Source organism: Hordeum vulgare, chromosome 4H (genome assembly GCF_904849725.1).
Source record: "Hordeum vulgare subsp. vulgare chromosome 4H, MorexV3_pseudomolecules_assembly, whole genome shotgun sequence".
Taxonomy (NCBI): Eukaryota; Viridiplantae; Streptophyta; class Magnoliopsida; order Poales; family Poaceae; genus Hordeum; species Hordeum vulgare.
The window spans coordinates 84,754,410-84,768,686 of record NC_058521.1 but is presented as its reverse complement, the minus strand read 5'-3'; positions in this window follow the sequence as shown (position 1 = coordinate 84,768,686).

The window sequence follows — 14,277 nt, the reverse complement described above, 5'->3', positions numbered from 1 at the left end:
AGAGTCCAGATCATCCCTCCCGAGGAAGAACAGGGGTGGCGGTGGCTCCGTCTCATAAAGTCAATGAAAAATTCTCACTTATTTTTTCTCTCCGTAATTGTGAATTTATAGGACTGGAATTAGGGTCACAGGAGCCACGAGGTGCCCGCAAGCCATCAGGGCGCGCCATGTTGTCCAATTCATATTAGAGTCCAAAACAAGAGCAAAAATCTACAAAAAGTTTTGTCCAATTCTAAGAACTTTTATTTCCGCACAGAACAACATCATGACAATTATGCTGAAAACAACGTCAGTCCTGGGTTAGTTTCATTCAAATCATGCAAATTAGAGTTCAAAACAAGAGCAAAAGTGTTTGAAAAAGTAGACACATTTGAGGCATATCATCGGGGTTGGTCGATGGCGAGGCAGGCTTGGGTGGGGACGGACAGGACGCGGCGGGGTGGTGATGGAAAGTGTAAGAGCATCACTACAAGAAATATGCTCATATGTGATGTTTTTTAAAATGTCGTTGACGAATTCGTCATAAATCTATGACGATTTCATCCGAGATCATCGTAAACCGTTTGAGGGGATCAAATCTACATATAAATTACGACGATGTGAGTCAAAACGTCGTAACCGCATAAGATGAGATCGTCATAACTTTTACGACGATTGTAAAAATGTCGTAACATGTTCTAACTATGTTGACATGTCACTCGTGGGTCCATTCTATCCCACCTGATCCTAGTTTGTGAAGCAACCTACTATTCTATCATTCCGAAAAATCTCGAAAAATTCTCATAAATACTTTGGACTATATATTTCTCAAATATGTGAAAACCCTCCCTTCCATAGTTCAAAAATAATTCAAAAATATTCATTTTCCTATTTTGTTCAGAATAGCACTTTGTGTAGGAAGTGCTATTTCTATTTCTTTGATTACCCTCATATTGTTTGGGCACTCTTTCCTATCCAAATCATTGCCTCATGAAAACTTTCGTAACGACTTGCCTACTAAATCTTTCTCAGCAAATTTCCAAAGTTTGTGTTCAGCTAACAGCTTTGTGAAGGAAGTACTATATAAGAATATCCTCATGAGTTGAATTTTTTCCACATCATCTATGTGCCCAAAACATAGCTCTCCGTAAAATTTTAGCCACATCTAACAATCCACGTGAGCTCATCATCCAATCTTTGTTTCTGGTAATATTTTCATTTTGTGAAGCAACTGGACTTTATATTGCTTTATAGTTGATAAAAATTTATCACGGGATGACACTGACCATATAACCTCACTCCACCAAATTTTAACTCATTTAATTCAGCCAGTTTCCTCAATATTTTTCCTAATATTCTGTTCAGTAGAGAGCATTGTGAAGGAAGTATAATTTTTCTTTATCCAAATTTTATGAAATTTTTACAGTACCTTAATGTGCCCAAATTATCATCCTCCTCCAAATTTGAGCTCAATCCAATCATCTATGTGAACCCAGTTTCAATTACCATTTTCTGTCCAAATTGGCACATTGTAAAGGAAGTGTCACTTTTGCATGTCCAAATGTTATAATTTTTATACAGTGCCTTCATACGTCCAAATTAACATTATACACCAAATTTTAGCTCAATCCATTCATTCATTTGATCCCATCTTCAACATTCATATTTCTGCACAATGTGTTAGTTTGCAAAGCAAGTGCCACCTAGATTCATCCATTTGAGCTAAAAATTTGCCAAGAGAGTCTCCTTAGTAGATGATCATACTCAGCCAGAATTTAGTCCCATTGTCTATGTGAATTACCCGCACCCCTAATCAAACACTTGGCTGCTAATTTATGTTTGAGCTTAGTTCAGTCTCCTCGTGAGATTCTTCTATTGTATTCTTATTGCTAACACCTACCGAGGGATTGTCCAACCCACCAGACATGCCTATTCCACCTAGAACGCGTGGTAACGCAACGGTCAGGCGGTGACCATGCGGCTGGCATGCAAGTTCACGCGCTTTGGATTTGGGGCCCTCGACCACCATCCAAACCTCGACGTCAAGGCACCACACCATGTATTTCTAATTAAATAGATACTTATATACCTATAAATGATTTTTGGGAAAAATAAAGAGCAAACTATAATGCAGCTGGAGTTCAAATTTAACCCGCTTCCAGCTGAATCGACATAAATTTGTCTTTTTTACGAGAGGTGGATAAAAGATTTTAACACCCAACCATTTTTTCAATTGTACATTAAATATGTACTAGTATTTTATAAAAATAATTTGTCTAATTTTGAAACAAATATATGGTAGGTCGTTCACAAAAAAACTCATTTTGGTCACTTGAAAAATGGAAAATGAATTTTTCATACAAGGAAAATGAAAAATTCCTTAATCAACATTGTTTGCCATTCCAATATGCACCCTTGTGCATAATATTATATCATTTCAACAAACTATGTCATGAATGTGGTCATAAACTTGATCATTTGGCTTGAAAGCCATGAATCTTCACACATGATAGCCCATTTCTAAGAACACTTATTTAAAATAATTGTCGCATTACTTGTTTATTATTTTTCCTAGTAACGTTGTCACATATAATGACACAATGCAATGGTTTTCCATTTTTTTGAATTTGTTTTGAATTTTTCGTGGCCATTTCAAAACGCGGTCAAAACATCGGGTATGACCGTTCCTACCTAGTGGTTGAACCTTGACAATATTTTGGTGTTTCTATGATTAAATAGATACTTGTGTACCTAAAATTATTTTTAAGAAAAATAAAGAGCAAACTATAATGTAGCTGCAGTTCAAATTTGACCCGTTTTCAGCTGATTCAACGAAAATTTGTCTTTTTCACGAGAGGTCGATAAAATCTATTAACACCCAACCATTTGGTCAATTGTACATTAAATATGTCCTAGTATGTTAGAAAAATGATTTGGTACAATTTTGTTACAAATATATGGTAGGTCCTTCACAAAAAAACTCATTTTGGACACTTAAAAATGGAAAATGATTTTTTCATGCAAGAAAAATGAAAACTTCCTTAAGTAACATTGTTTGCCATTTCAATGTGCACCCTTGTGCACAATATTAGATCTTTTGAACAAACTATGCCATGAATGTGACCATAAGATTGATCATTTGGCTTGAAAGCCATTAATCTTCACACATGATAGCTCATTTCCGAGAACATTTTTTAAAAATAATTGCCATATTACAAGGTTATTATTTTACCTAGTAACTTTGTCACATATAATGGCACAATGTGAAGGTCTTCTATTTTTTTGATTTTTTTTGAATTTTTCACGTCCACTTCAAAATGTGGTCAAAACGGCGGGTATGTCGACCATTCATATTATTTGAAAATGTAAAAAGCTCTCATGTTTATGAAATTTGGTGTGGTATTGGTTTATAGTCTCTAGAAGGCGTGGAAAGTTTGTGAAAAAAATTACTAAGTTTTATCATGTTTATTTTGAAAAAAGTAATAGTCTAAAGAAACACAAATTATTTAAAGCTTTCCTATTGGATGGAATAGAGCTCTCCTGGATCGATGACCTGGTTCTATTCAACTGCGCAAGGAAGGCTGCGAGGAGAGCGCGCGGTGGCGCCGCCAGGGTGGTGCCGGGGCTACGGGTGGTCCGATGCATGGCGGCGTCGGATGCCGCGCAGCTCAAGAGCGCGCGGGAGGACATCAAGGAGATCCTCAAAACCACCTACTGCCACTCCATCCTGGTACCTCCTCGCTCTCTCTCTACATATACATGCTTTCAGCTCTACCTCCAGGTTGCAAATCCATCATCGTATTCCTTTCCTGCTAACAAACTGAATAAAGCTTGACCGCATCAAAAATTTCATCTGTACTGCTCCAAAGTTCTCTTCACTTGCCGTTTTATGAGCGCAAAAGCAGTGACACGCTCGTCCGCCGCTGCCGGTGAGACTGGGCATTGTGCTGGTCTCCGGCTGCCGCCTCGCATTGATCCAACGGACGGGTGATGACGATGAAAACAGTTGGTGCACCACGCCGCAGCCACCCGTGCCAGTGTCTTTTGGATGGAGCACGAGGTTGGCCTGTGTGTGTTTTGCTTCTTGGAATCTTGGCATCATCGAAGCTGCTATCAAAAGGAGTTGAGATGAGTGCTTCACATAGCTAATGGCCACATCGAAGTTGAATTTTTTTCCACATCATCTATGTGCCCAAAACATAGATTCCTCTATTTTTAGTATTTGCAAACTACTCCAGCCTAAAATAAGTGTCTCAAGCTTAGTACAAGTTTGTACTAGAGCTTGTACAAAGTTGAGACAGTTATTTTGGGACGAAGGGAGTATTTTAAATCACTGATTTTCCGAACCAATCAAAACCCTTCCCACGGATCGATGACATGGCGCCTATCCATCCATCCATCCATCTCTTCATCCCACATCCATCCATCCATCTATCTACAAAAAAAACTAAAAAAAGCAACCCAAACCCTAGGTCAGATCCCCCCATCCCACCCTTCCTCCCTAGTCCCCATCTCCTCGCCGCCGCCGCCACCTCCTCCCCGTCCCCGCCCCCCTCCCGATCCCCACCACCTCGTTTGAGGACAGGGACCGCGGGCTGTCCTCGTCGGAGGTGGCGGCGCGGCGGCGCGCGCATGGGCCCAACGAGCTGCTCGACCACCCGGGGCACTCGGTGCTGCAGCTCGTGGCGCAGCAGTTCGAGGACACGCTGGTGCGCATCCCTCTCGCCGCCGACGCCGTCTCGTTCGCGCTCGTGCTCTCCTCGTCGGCCGGCGCGCTCACGCTCTCGGCCTTCGTCGAGCCGCTCATCATCTTCCTCATCCTCGTCGTCAACGCCGCCGTCGGGGTCTGATAGGAGACCAACGCCGAGAAGGCGCTCGAGGCGCTGCTCCAGATCCAGTCCGACCACGCCGCCGTGCTCCGCGACGCCGAGTGGGCGCCCGCCCTCCCCGCGCGCGACCTCGTCCTGGGGGACGTCGTCATGGTCCGCGTAGGGGACAAGGTCCCCGCCGACATGCGCGTCCTCAGGCTCGTCTCGTCGAACCTCCGGGTCGAGCAGGGGTAGCTCACCGGCGAGACCAACTCCGTCAACAAGACGGCCCACGCCGTGCCGACCGACGATGACGAGCGAAGCGACAAGGCGTTTGTTCGTCTGGCACTGGCGGCCATCGGCGCGGAGGTTAGGGTTCCTGCGATCGAGGCTCCTTATTTTCCTTGCTTAGAAATCTCATGTCCAGCAAGTCCGTTCCAACCTCCAGCCATGTCGTTTTCGGGATTCGGGAGGGCAGGAGGAACGGCCTAACAACAGCCGGCAGGGTGGACCTGAATCATCTGAAAAGCAAGGAAATTTCGGGCCAATCTCCCAATCTCTGATTTTTTTAAGCTTCATCGCGTCAATAACCAGTGATCATGTGAGCCCTTTACTTCAGATTTCGATTTCCACCAGCTATTTAGTTCTTCTAAAATTGTATAGTTATTTTATTATTCAACTAAAACTTAAGCTGTTGAAGTTTTATATGTGCACTACCATGACACAATAAAGACTTACTAATTTGGCCACAATAGCAAAGCTGGGGCCCTCAAGGTCAAGTACTTCTTGACCTTCGAGCTCGACGGATGGGTGCCCAGGAACATCCATCCATCTATCTACATCCATCCATCCATCCATCTACATCTAAGCAATCGTTTTTGTTTGCTAATGTGATAGGTAATACTTGGTGTGGACCGGCTAGACATGATTAAAGGATTCCTGCAAAAGGTGTTGGCCTTTGATAAATTGATGTTTATGTGATGTTGTTGCTGCTGTTGTTTATGTGATGCTGCTGCTAATTGCTTATTGTTGTTGCTGCTGTTGTGCTCTGCCTCTGTTGATTGCTTATGTTGTTCATGTGCTGCTGCTGATTGATGTTCGAGGGGTTCGTGGACGAGGAGTCCGATGGCGAGGTCAAGCCCTTCCCCGCCGGCAGGAGCGGCTTCTCCGGAGGTAAAGAAAGGGCCCCTGTCAGCCCCGCGTCGGTTTGGGTGCTTCTGTTTGCCCTGCTCCTCTGACCTCTGAGGTGAATAGACGGTTTCTTGGGCCCGTCGTGCGATGGATGGATCCGGCGTCTAGGCCGCCTCTTCGGAGATCCATTGGATTTCCTGCTCTATTCAGGATTTGGGGTGGTAGATTTGAGTCGTTTGGTGGGTTGGTGGTCGGATTCGCAGCAGTAGCTAGATGTAATGTTGATTTGTGCTAATTTTATGTGAATGCTCATTGCAACTTAATTACCCCGATTTCATATCTAAACTTTTCCTTTGTCATGTGACTGAGATATATCTAGAAAAAGATCCTTGATGCAACTCCGATGACTGATTAGAGAAGCTTGATGTTTATTTTTGTGAAAAATATGGTGTTGTATCCCCCCGCAAAGAAAAAAAAGAAGGAAAATATGGTGCTGTAGATGTGGCTTGTTCTGGAAAACTTTTATCTCCCCTCCCTTCTCTGCACTTAGGTTCTCTGCAATATTTTGAGGGTGGAAACTTCTGTCATGGTGTATTGACTTTATCATTGCTAGTAGCTAAATCACAAATGTTTGTTTATAGCTACACTGACCAGACGTTTAGGCGTGTTTGATGATTTTTTTTCTCTCTTAAAGCATGAATTAACAGAAATCATAATTCGTAAGATAGACCAGAAACAGACCTATTGATGTTAATTGTCGTTGTTCAACAGTGGTGAAGTGAGAAACAGGTGTTCTAACTTCCAAATCTTGACTGGCTTAAGTTAATGTATATGGCACATTTACAGTTTCTCATTTGCAAGTATATTTATGGACCGCTGTTTATTAGTCAAGGTTCTACTTGGTGCTAGTTTCCCGATCCCTACACTGATTATAGTTTCCTGGTAAGGTTCCACTTCCTCTCTTTTCATGCATGGATCGGATCCTGGAGTATATTTCATTTAATATGCCTCTGGTATCTATTTCTTTTTATCAGGCCTTATCGGTACTGATTCTATATGCTAGATGTACTGCTATTAATCCTGCTGACCCTCACATCCTGATTACTATCAATGGTGCACTAATCTATAAATCAGAAGGTATGTCCTGATACCTGATTAAACTGCTATTGAAGTTTGAGTGCTAATGCAGCATATCATTTTGATTAAAGATTAATAGTAGGCAATGTAAACTGTAGTCAATAATTCAGGTAAAAACTTAAAGATTCATATTAGGCTATGTAAACAGTAGTCCACAGAAAAAGTACGTCGTTGTTTCCATGGTATTTTTGCTTTGTAGGCAATATTACGGTCTAATGTTTTTTTGTTTTGTCTCTTTCTCTGTTGCTAGGAAAGTGGTGAGAAGATGTCGATGATGCCTACTTGGGACATTCAAATCAACACAACATAAAAATTTCTGAACCTATGTCTCATAGAAGAGTGGAATGAACTCCATTGTTAGCAGATGTGCCATTGTTTTATTGTGGAATTCTGTCTGTTCTTGCTATATTTCTGTGTAAGGAAATGTATTCATGAGATGAGTTATTGTGTTATGTAAACTTGGGAGATGTATTATGTGATGTTATATGATGGATGATTTTAATTTGACTTGGAGTTTTCTTGATTTGAATATGAAATAGTATTGGATTTAATATTGGACAAATAATTGGGTTGAAAAGGCCCAACAAATAGAAAAGAAACCAAGTTCTGGAACGAAAAGTTGTTGAATTTAAAAATGAAAAAAGGCCAAAATTGAAACTGGACCAAATGTATTTGGGCACTAAAAGGCCGGGGCCGAAATTATAAGGATACAAAAAGAATTTGAAAAAAATATATTAAAGTGACTGTAAATAGGCTAAGGCCCAAAAAGAAGCCCAATAAGAAAAAGCTCAAGAAAATAAAATCAGCCCATGTGATCAATTGAAATGGGTTGGGCTGATTTCAACCTTGACGTTTTGATTTCGTCGTAATTTTGCCACGTAGGACTGGGTTAGATTGCCAACGACAATTTAGGATCGTCGTAAAGGTTACGACGATCCATGAATCATCGTAAAAGTTACGACGATTTCGATCAAAACATCGATGTTGTTCATTTCTGACGCTCCGTTTTCGACGCTTGGTTTTTCGTCGTAAGATCGTCGTAAACTAAAAATCGTGACGATGTAGTGACGAAAATATAGCGTCGTGTATTAGCATATTCCTTGTAGTGCATATTTCTCCATATGTGGTTTTGGTAATTGATGATAATCCCTATGGACAAATGGTTGCCTTGAGTTATATTCGAAGGATTTGTCCATAGGCACTTCTTGAAGTCCATCTATTGGTTTCAAGGAGTTTATATTTTGACGAAGGTGGTATTCAAGGTTTTATCTAAAGATTGGTCATGTAATTACTGCAAGCATGTTTTGAAGAAGAAGATTGTGTGAGCATTCATGTTTACCTTCAAGACATCACCTTTATGAAGAGTGAAGAGAAGATACAAGGTTGATCAAGACTAAGTTAATGAGTGAATCAATTTGATCATCACACAAAGCGTACAAGATGTAACAAGAGGGGTCAAGTGATCCCATGGTATGGTAATCATTGTGTATTCGCTTTGTGTACTAACCCATGGTCTATGTGAGAGTTCTTTGTGGGGTTAGGTATATCTCCATGGTTTTTCGTCAGGAGGAAGATCTCATACAACCCATGGAAGATGCCATCAAGTGGTGATCGTCATCAAGGTTGTGTTGTGCAAGTTCAAGTGAAGCATCATGGAGAGATCATCCTTGAAGCTTGTCGTCCATTTTGGTGACAATGGACTTGGGAAAATATACCGAAGAGTAGCTCACCCATAGTGGAGTATGGTGGAGCAATCAACTAATCTTCATCGAGACAACGCAATCAAGAAAGGTGGTCCATCTTGAGGAGGATAAGATCAGCATCATCTCGCTCAAGTAGACTATGCTCAAGGCAAAGCTTTGCCCTTGATAGGTTTCTGTTTTACTAGTCTCATGGTGGTAGTAGGGAGACCAGGTTATAGGTGAAATCACAATTGCTCCCTAGGGTGTTTTTGATAATTGATCACAACATATGCATCACTGGACTAATATGTTTTCCAAGTATATTTCAGAGAAGTTCAAAAGATGTTATGGCTAAAGGTTTATGGGGATGCCCCTTGATGCAAGAAAGGGATTATATTGTCTCAAGCTTCAAGCTAGAATACTCTTCATTTTCTATTTTTTGAGAAATCACATTTGAGTCAAAAGGAAAGCCAATACTATTCAAAGGGGGTGAGGTAGTAAAATGAACTGATTGCTCAAAGTGCTCTAAGTTAGCCACCAAAATACTCAGTCATTTTTCCAACAAAACCATTCTGTCAAATTCCACATACACAAATTCGGTGTCACCAACTTTCATATTTCGGACCCACCAAGTTTAACCTCATACAGAAACCCTAGCCATTCCCACCAAATCGGTGCAACCGAATCCATACCGGTGCTACCGAGTTTGGGTGACCAACTTTCGGGTGCCTCGAAACACAAAATCGGAATTTCCAAGTTTGAGTATCGGTGCCATCCAGTTTGGCCATGTGACTGTTAGCCACCTTTTTGGTGCCATCTAGTTTCATATATTGGTCTCACCGAGATTCAAAAGTTCACACCTTTGTGCTACTCGGTACCACCGAGTTTTCAACTTCGGTGTCACCGACTTTGCCACTTTGTGTGTAACGGTTGGATTTTGCTGGCTACCTATATATACCCCTTCACCACCTCTCATTCGTGGGAGAAGCACACAAGACACACACCTCATATCCAGATCCATTTTGTGAGAAAGAACCACCTACTCATGTGTTGAGACCAAGATATTCCACTCAATACATTTAAATCTTTATCTCTAGCCTCCCCAAACTGCTTTCCACCAAATCAACCTCCCCCACCCATTCATATTCTGTGAGAGAGTGATTTTGCATTGAGGAGACTATCTTTAGAAGCACAAGATCAAGGAGTTCATTGATCTACCACATCTATTACCTTTTGGAGGGTGGTGCCTCCTAGATTGGTTAGGTGTCGCTTGGGAGCCTCCTACTTCATGTTGTGGAGTTGAATCAAGATGTTTGTAAGGGCAAGGAGATCGCCTACTTTGTGAAGATCTACCGTGAGTGAGGCTAGTCCTCCGTGGACGGAAGCCATGGTGGAATAGACAAAGCCGCTTCTTTGTGGACCCTTCGTGGGAGGAGCCCTCCATGGACTCTCGCAGCCGTTACCCTCCGTGGGTTGAAGTCTCCACTAACATGGACGTACGATAGAGCCACCTATCGTAACCATGCCAAAAATCACCGTGTCAACCTCATGCGTTTGATCTCCCTACGTTACTCCTTTATGTTACACTTGCATGTTGTACTTCCCGCTACTACACTCTTAGAAATGCATGTGTAGGGTGTACTTGACTTGCTATAACTGCCATAGCTGCCTCTCAACTAAAATTGCGAAAAGGCAAAACAATTATCTTGTCAAGTAGTCTAATCACCCCCCCCCCTCTATACATACTTTCGATCCTACAAGTGGTATCAGAGCTTTGGTCTCCATTGCATTGGTTTCACAACCTAGGAGAGTATGGTGTCTAGTGAGGGAAATTATCACCGTAGAGGTCCATATTTCGATGGCTTTTGCTAGTTGGAAGCATAGGATGAAAATGCATATACTTGGCTTTAATCATCATGTTTGGGTTGTTATTCGTGTTGATGCGCAAGGTTGATTCTTCGGAGAAGGGCATGAACCGGGTCGTGATGCGACAACTGATGAACTGAAGATGTTGCAAATTAGTGCACAAGCCTACGACATCATCTTCAACTATCTATGCCCCGAAGAATTCAACAAAATCAGCCGCCTTGAGAATGCAAAAGGAATTTTGGATACCTTGATCGATATGCACGAAGGTACTGATTCTGTCAGAGAATCTAAGTTGGATGTACTTCAAAGTTAGCTTGACGTTCAAGATGAAGGATGGTGAAGGTGTCATTGAAATATACTCTAGGCTAGCTCTCATCACCAATGAGATTGGCGGTTTAGGAAGGGAAGAGATGACCGACAAATTCATCATCAAGAAGATACTTAGAGCTCTTGATGGAAAGTATGACACAGTGTGCACATTGATCCAAATGATGCCAAACTACAAATATCTCAAGCCAACTGAAGTCATTGGTAGGATTGTCGCTCATGAGATGTCACTCAAGGACAAAGATGAGTTGCACAACAAGTCAAGCGGTGCTTACAAAGCTTCATGTGATGCTCCCGCTACTTCAAAGGACAATCTTGTTACTGATGAAGAGATAAGATTCATGGTGAGAAAATTCAACAAGTTATACAAGAGTAGAGGCAAAGAGAAGAGCTCAAGCTCAAGACATGATAAGAAGCGTTTGTCCAGTCGTGACCAAAACTGCTACAACTGTGGGAAGCCTAGACACTACTCCAATGAGTTCTAGGCTCCCTACAAACAAAGAGAAGAGTCACCTCGAAGACGAAGGTCAAGAGATGAGTCACCTCGCAGAGAGAGAAGGAGTAGAGAAGATCGTTATGAACGAAGACACTCACGGAGAGCCAAGGAATCAGAGAAGAAGGACAAATACACCAACAATAGCTCAAGAAGAATACGTCAATCTCATGTTGGTGAATGGGTCTCTCGCTCCGAGTCTGATCACCACTCCAAGAGAAGCTATCACTCCAACTCCGACTATAGTCAAGATGAAGGTGTTGCCGGCATTGCACTTGTTTCCTCAAACTCCTACGACTTATTTGATTCACCAAATGAGGGAGTCGGAAACTACTTCATGGCTAAAGGCCCCAAGGTATCACACCCCGAGTATCTTGATTTTAATAGTGATGAGGATGACTTGTTAGGAGAAGATGACTTGCTCTTTGATAAAACTAGTGATTGCATTGAAAATTAACTTGCTAATTATCATGCTAGTCAAGAGAAATCGAATGATGACGATAAGAAAGAGATTGAACAGCTAACTCAAGAATTACATACTTTTAAGTTAGCTCATTAAACTAATCTAGAAGATCATAGAGAGCTTGCAAGAACTCATGAGAAGCTACGCTTCGAGAAGCTCAATTTGGAGCAAGAGCATGAGTTCCTAAAAACAATCAATGATGATCTTTGAAAGAAGAGTTCTTATTATCTAGCCAAACGATTACTCTTGTCTACTTCTGTTCCACAAGTTAAACCAAAGAACAGTGGTAACAAAGGCAAGAAAGTTTCTTCATCTAGTAACAACAATGCTAAATCTAAACCTAATATTGTTGCTAGTAGCTCTCTTGATTCCACTAATGATTCTCTTAGACAAGTTTCACTTGAGCAAGAAAATGATTTATTGAAAGGGATTATAGAGAGAGGTGTCTTCAAGAGTCTTGCCAGAAGTAAACAATTTGAGGAAATTGTACGCAAGCAAGGAGGACATCGGAAGAAAGAAGGTGTTGGCTACTTCGATGTTAACGGAGATGGTTCGGAAGAAGGTCCATATCCCATTCCTAAGTTTGTTACTCAAGAGGAGAAGTATGATCCTACTCCTCCCAAGGGAACAAGCTCACAAGATGGACTTCCACCACAAGACCACAAGGGCAAGGGAAAGCTTCAAGAAGACATTGACCTATATGAAGAAGAATCCCAAGTCAAGGTCAAGTGGATTCCTGCTACTGCAACAAAAGACCTTCCAATGGCGCCAGCAATAGGCACGTCAACGGGAGAATACATGGCTTGATCCTTCTGCTGCGGCTACGCCTTAAGGGACTTCCTGGGCAAGTATGCAAAGGATTTCCCCAGTGGCCTTGGAGCCTTGCGTTGGTGTTCCCTCGAAGCGGAAAGGGTGATGTAGCGTAGCGGTGGTAAGTATTTCCCTTAGTTTGAGAACCAAGGTATCAATCCAGTGGAGGAGTATCTCAAGATCCTGCACAAACACAAAAGCTTGCTCCCAACGCTATGAAGGGGTTGTCAACCCCTTATAGATTGTTTGCCAAGTGAGAACTGAAAGCAACAAAGTAACAAAGCAAAGTAAAAGCGGAGGTGTAAATGATGGATGTGAATAGACCTGGGGGCCTTAGTGTTTACTAGTGTCTTCTCTCATGAAAGCAAGTAGACTGTGGGTGAAAAAATTACTGTCGGTCAATTGATAGAACCGCGCAAAGTCATGAAGATATCTATGCAATGATTATATCTATAGGAATCACGTCCAAAACAAGTAAACCGATACTTTCTGCATCTACTACTATTACTCCACGCGTCGACCGCTATCCAGCATGCATCTAGTGTATCAAGTCCATAAGAACAGAGTAACGCCTTAAGCAAGATGACATGATGTAGAGGGATAATCTCAAACCAATGATAAAAACCCCATCTTTTTACCCTTGATGGCAACTACTTGATGTGTGCCTTGCTGCCCCTACTGTCACTGGGAAAGGTCACCACATGATAGAACCCAAAACCAAGCACTTCTCCCATTGCAAGAATCATAGATCTAGTTGGCCAAACAAAACCCAAGACTCGGAGAGACTTACAAGGATATCAAATCATGCATATAAGAAATCAGCAAAGACTCAAATATATATCATAGATAATCTGATCACAAATCCACAATTCATCGGATCTCGACAAACACACCGCCAAAGAAGATTACATCGGATAGATCTCCATGAAGATCATGGAGAACTTTGTATTGAAGATCCAAGAGAGAAAAGAAGCCATCTAGCTACTAACTACGAACCCGTAGGCCTGAAGTGAACTACTCACGAGTCATTGGAGGGGTGATGATGATGATGAAGAAGCCCTCCAACTCCAAAGTCCCCTCCGGCATGGCGCCCGGAAGGGTCTCCAGATGAGATCTCGCGGAAACGGAAGCTTGCGGCGGCGGAAAAGTATTTTTGAGGCTCCCCTGATTTTTTGCTGAATATTTGGGAATATATAGGCCAAGGATCTAGGTCAGGGGGCGGCCAGGGAGGCCACAAGCCCTGACACCGCCGCCTCCCCCTGGTGGCGGAGTGGGAGCTTGTGCGCTCCCTGGATCCCACCTGGCTTGGCCCAGAGGCCCCCTGATCTTCTTCCGTTCGGGAAAAAATCATTTCAGGGTTTTTATTCCGTTTGGACTCCGTTCCAAAATCAGATCTGAAAAGAGTCAAAAACACAGAAAAACAGGAACTGGCACTTGGCACTGAATTAATAAGTTAGTCCCAAAAAAAGATATAAAAGGTACATAAAACATCCAAAGAAGACAAGATAACAGCATGAAACCATCAAAAATTATAGATACGTTTGAGACGTATCAATTCCCAAAGACACTTCTAGCACT